Raw genomic sequence first — 5,845 nt, 5'->3', positions numbered from 1 at the left:
GCCCGCCGCAGGGCCTCCCTGTGGGCCGCCTGAACGCTGTCAGCTACCACAGGGCCTTGGGCCGCTGCCGGCAAGAGGCCCCTGGTCAGCGGCTGAGCGGCTCCAGGCTCCTGCGGGCATTGATGGCGTGTACGACCCGTGGGCCCGGTTTCTGGTGCCTCCCTTCCCTACGCCACGTCTACACGCTGGACGACCCTGGAGAGTTTGCTTTAGCCTCTACCCGCCTCGAGTGTCTCCTCTGCGAATTGGGCCGAGGTGGGGGTGGGGGGTCATTATTGCAGCCCCAAACGGTCCTCAGGGGTATCATAAATGTCATTTTCTCAGAGGTCTTTTCCTTGACACTCCTCCCTTCCCCTTTCTAAAGTAGGTCCTCATTGCTCTTCTGTCACGGCCCCCGAATTCGCTTCGTTTACATTACATTTTTAGTCTGTAATTACATATTTCTTTGTTGCTTGCTCTTTTTTCGCCTGTCTCCCACATTAGGCTGAGCTCCAGTGGGTGCACAGACTGTTTAGCCAGTGTAGAAGCATCATGATTAAGAACAAGGACTCTGGAGTCAAACCTAGGTTTAAAGCCCTGTTCTCTCTCTTACTTGAGCAAGTTGCCTTTCTGTGCCTCAGTTTCCACATTTGTAAGATGGAGATGAGAATTAGTAACCTGCTTTTTAAGGTTGTTGTGAAGATCAAAGGAGACAAATGAGTAAAGCAGTAATGCGTTTCTGGTGTATGAGCTGAGGGCAATCAGTTAATGTTATGCTTAGTGTCTAACTTGTAATAGGTGCCAATATTCAATATATATGTGTATATATTTGAAGTGAAGGACATTGCTTTAGGGTTATGCAGGGTGAATCAGACCTAGTCTTCTCACTCCTTCCTTTTGCTCTTCATGGTCTCCGAACGTTACTTTGCAAACACACCTGTAAAACATTAGCTTAATTTAAAGACAACTTTTGCATAAAGAAAGTTTTGAGGGATGTGCAAGAAGTTAATAAAGCAATTGGTGGGAGTGCATTGGGGATTAGATGAATGGAAGAGAGTGAGAGTGAGTTTTCTCACAGTGTAACTTTATATATATTCACATGTAATTTTGAACTGTTTGAATGTTACTTAAATGACTACAAGGATAGAATAAAATAAAGGCTGGATGATATATGAGTGTGGGGAGTTGCAGTTTTGAGTGAGCAATATTTTCCTGAACATCAGACAACCATAGATGAACCTTTTCCCCCTTGTGTTCCTTTTATCTGCCTTAAGATCCTGGAAATATTTTCTCAGTTCTTTAAGCTAAAATACCTTACTAAGCTGGATACAAGGGATCAGGCAGAAAGGGCACTAGCCTTTAGTGAACAGATACTTTGGATTAAGCATTATGCAGGGAATACAGTGTCTTTATTCTTAATCTTTTGAGTTAGGTATCAGGACTCATCTCTTTTAACACAGATGAGGAAACTGAGGTTCAGAAAGGTCATGTAATGTGTTCCTGAACAATCCTGATAATCTATGTTCTGAGAGCAAGAGCAGTACTTAATTTGTGCACACTGCTGAATGATTTTTTAAAAGTGATTTCCTTTATTTTATTTATAATTATAGTTATTTTTAATTGTTATTATTATTATTATTATTTTTGGAGAGTTTTTGCTATAGGACACATGCATTTGCCAGAAAGACAGAGACAGAAAGTGAGAAATCACCCCCCCCCCGGAGGGGGGGGATGGCCACGCTGCAATCCCTTCTTCTCCATTCCCCTCTCAGGATCTTAGGCATGTACGCACATGCATCCGGCGTGAGTTTAAACTACCGGGTCTGGGACTCGAATTGTGGTCGACTACGTGGGAATCCAGTGACATAGCCATTACACCATCTGCTGGTCCCTCACTTTAGCTATTTTCAATTTGACCAGAGTGAGAGAGAGAGAGACACACACACACACACACAAGGGGGTGGGAGGAGAAAGCGAGAAAGCAAGTCACCAGGTCTGGACTCTAACCATGGTTAGCCATGTGGGAGTCCAGCACACCTAACTGGCCCCACTACTGAATGATTTTTAAATGAGAGCAGACTACAGAAGCTCACAGATGGAAGGTAACTGATACATTCTTGAGCCTGGTTTAGCCTGGTTATTGCAGTAAACCATAGTTGTATACAGGTGTGGGAGCTATTTCAGATGTTGAAATAGGGACCTTTGCCCAGAACTGTAGTGAGAATAAAGTAGGAACCTTTATCTTTCAAATGTTTCATTTCTTAGAAACTTTCCTTACTACTCTCTCCCTCTCCTCTTCCACCCTGTGGAATATTTCTGTAGCATAGTAGAGATATCTTTTATGGCATCTAGTATGGTAGGAAAAAATATTAAAAGTTATTAAAATTGTCAGGATAGCTCGGTGATATGATGGTTAAGGTAGCTGGATCCCACATGACCAACTATGTGGTTCAAGTCCTGGACCAGGCAGCTTGAAAAATACTAGTTGCATATGCAGCATGCTCGCACAAAATCCTGAGAGGAGAATGGAGAAGGGATTGTGGCAAGGTCATCCCCCTTAGGGATTGCTTTCTCATCCCCCCTCACCTCTGTCTGTCTCTGGAGAGTGCACATGCCCTATAGCAAATTACAAAATAAAAATGATCAAAGTTGTAGTAAAAATATAAATATGTAACGTAAATGTGTAACATTTACCCATTTTAACTGTTTATATATGTTCCATTCAGTAGTGTTAAGTATATTTACACCAGCTTTTCTGAACATTTTTATCTTACAAGTCTGAAACTGTCCCATGGAACAGCTCCCCATTTCTCCCTCCCTCAGACCTTTGTAAGGGCTCTTTTACTTTCTATGAGTTTGAATTCTTTAGATAGCTTCGTGTAAGTGGAATCATACAATACTTGGGTTTTTTTTTTTTTTATGTGACTCATTTATTTTACTTGCTGTAATGTCTTCAAAGTTCACCAACGTTGTAACACATGATGGAATTTCCTTGCAAAAGACCAAATTCTGAAGTAAGATGGACCTGCATTGAATCCTAGGTTTATTGCTTATTGGCTGAATCACCTAGGTTAAGTTATTTAACCTCTCTGAAACATAGTTTCCTTGGTAATAATATCTGTCTCATAGGGCTGTTAGGAGAGTTAGTGAAATGCTATGTCTAAAAAGCCTAACCAGTATAACACATCACAGATGTTTAGGAAATAGTTGCTCTCAGCTAGTAGCTGCTAGACTGGGCTTTTTTATTATTATTATTAATTAGAATTATTTTTTATTTAACTTTATTTATTTAATTTAGAGAGGAACAGAGTGAGAGACAGTGTGAGCAAGCCGCCAGGTCTGGGACTCCAACCACAGTTGGCCATGTGGGAATCCAGTGCCCTCAACCACCATTCTTCTTGCTGGCCCCTGGACTGGGCTTCTTGAGGAGCTATTCTTATTTATTTATTTATTTTTGTACCTGCAGAGCCTGAAACCATGACAGTCACTTGATACTCAGGAAATTGAATCGAAATAACTGTATTCTCAGTCCTGTCTTTATACTCTTAAAGTAGTACCATGGTGGTTTTAAAAAGTCCCAGTCAGATTGTCTATGTTTCAGACTGAGCTCTTGTACATACTTGGTGTGTGCCTCAGGCAAGTTTCTTAATCTCTTTATGCCTCAATTTCTTCATTTATACAAGAGGGATAGTCACAGGACCTAACCTCCTAAGGTTATAGTGAGAACTAAATGAGTTTATACATATAAAACCTTTTAAACAGTGACTGAAATGTATGGGGTCATCGGAAAAGTCATGATGCATTTTTACATAGAAAAATATATCATGACTTTTCCAATGACCCAGTAGTAAGTATGCTATAAAGATTAGCTTGTGTTATTATTAATATTCTGTGTGCTGATGGATCCTAAGTCTATATTTCTTTTTCTTTTTTCTTTGTGAAAGAGCGCGTGTACACAAGAGTCGGTGCAAGAGAGAGAGGCCACAGTCAGGTCCGCTTCCCACAGCCCTCCATTTTGTTAGGATCTTGGGTGCATGTGCATAGTATATTTTCAGGTCGACCATTGGTGGGTCACGTAGCCTCCAGCACTGCAGCTCAATGCCCTACTGACTGTACCTTCCGAGGCTGGTTCCTAAGTTTATATTTTCATTCCTGAATTCTTCCTTTAGCTCTAAACGGCCTTTTTCATATTTCCACTTAGATGTCCACTGGGCTTGATCTCAGACTTGATTTTTTTTGGCTTTAAAAAAACCTCTTTTTTTCTAAGACACAGGATCTCACTGTGTTGCCCAGCTGGCCTTGAAATTGTGATCCTCATGCCTCAGCCTCTCAGGTATCTGGGATTACAGATGGGGGCCACTAGCCTGACTCTCACTTAATAGGTTGAAAACTAGAATTCTGATTCTTCTTCCTCCTAACTTGATCTTCCCCATATTCCTAAATAGGATATAGAGGAAGCCTGGGAGAAGATTACTGGTCACATGGCTTACCATGGGTTGGCCCTACTTGGTTTTTAATATGCTCTCCCATCCCTACTGTTTTCATTCTACCCTCTGTCAAGGTAATAAAATATGCTGGTAATGCTTTAACGTTTACCAAGCCCTTTTATATTCATCAGCATTTTGATCCTAAAAGCAAATCAGATCTTATAAATCCTACGTTTAAAATTCTTCAACTGTATCCTACTGCAGTTAGAATCACATCTGTATTCCTTACTATGGGCATGTGAAGCCTTGGATGATCAGTAGGTGCTGAGGGAATGGATAGACTGAGTAAAGCCTGGGCCCTGGGGCCATGCAGCTCACACCGAAGGTCCCTCGGTACCATTCAGTTTAGCAGTCTGATGACAGGCTGGATTATAGGACCCCTTTTTGTTTCCCAAATGTCAGTCATTGCTCTCTATGATTATGGCATATCTAAATTCACCTGAGAATTATTTATTCACTTCATATTTTTTCTCTAGGTTACCTCACCCTTAAAAAAAATTCAGTAGGCTTCATGATTGGCATCATTATTTTAGCTCCATTCTAAGCATCATTATTTCTAAGCATCATTATTTGTGAAATCCGGGGATTTAAGTTACATCTTCTCTTGTCTGTAAAGGGTAATTTGATACTGAAAGTCCCCCAGATTAGATAAATTATTATAAATACCATTAATTTCAACAGGAAATTTTTGTATTCACAAGCTCTAAAATTCATTCTAATTATACTGAAACAATACCCTATTAAAGTAGACACAGTATTCTGTGGTTCACATTTGATGTCAGAATAATCTAACAAGACATTTAATCTTCATTAATTATCCCATAAAATGTCTGTTTACTTGCACTTCATATGATACTTTGAGGCATTAGATACTTCTAGGATTAAACAAATAAGTTATATATTTATCTTTGTGGAATCCATCCATTATTTAAAAAGAAAAGCAGTAGAGACAAAATAAATCAATGAAAATAGTTCATGTCTGGAAATGTCACATTCACTAAACAGGTTGACAGCTTAGGGAGCATGAGGTAGGAGATTATCACTGCTATAAACTGTCAAACCACAAGTACTCCGAGAGAAAAACCCACATGACACCTGCCAGTAATTGAGCTGTGAAGATGACTGGGTACTGGCTCTTTCCTCACAGTGCTCAGCTGTTCGTTAGGAAAACAAAATCCAAATGATTATTTTAAAGTAAGAGTAAAAGCTTTGTAAAACAACATAGTGGTAGTAAAAGAAATTCCTTGTGAGGCTGAATATTTGGACTGTGACTGAATCTCTGGATATTACAAGGCTTATAATAAAGTGTAGTATGCCCTGCCTCAGTCTTCACCCCAACTTTCCACACTAGCTTTTTCTCTTCTAAGAGAAGGATCCAG

The sequence above is a fragment of the Tupaia chinensis genome, unplaced genomic scaffold, assembly GCF_000334495.1.
Source record: "Tupaia chinensis unplaced genomic scaffold, TupChi_1.0 Scaffold000115_1, whole genome shotgun sequence".
NCBI classification, from domain to species: Eukaryota; Metazoa; Chordata; class Mammalia; order Scandentia; family Tupaiidae; genus Tupaia; species Tupaia belangeri.
The sequence above is the reverse complement of the archived record's forward strand: the minus strand, read 5'-3'. Positions refer to the sequence as shown.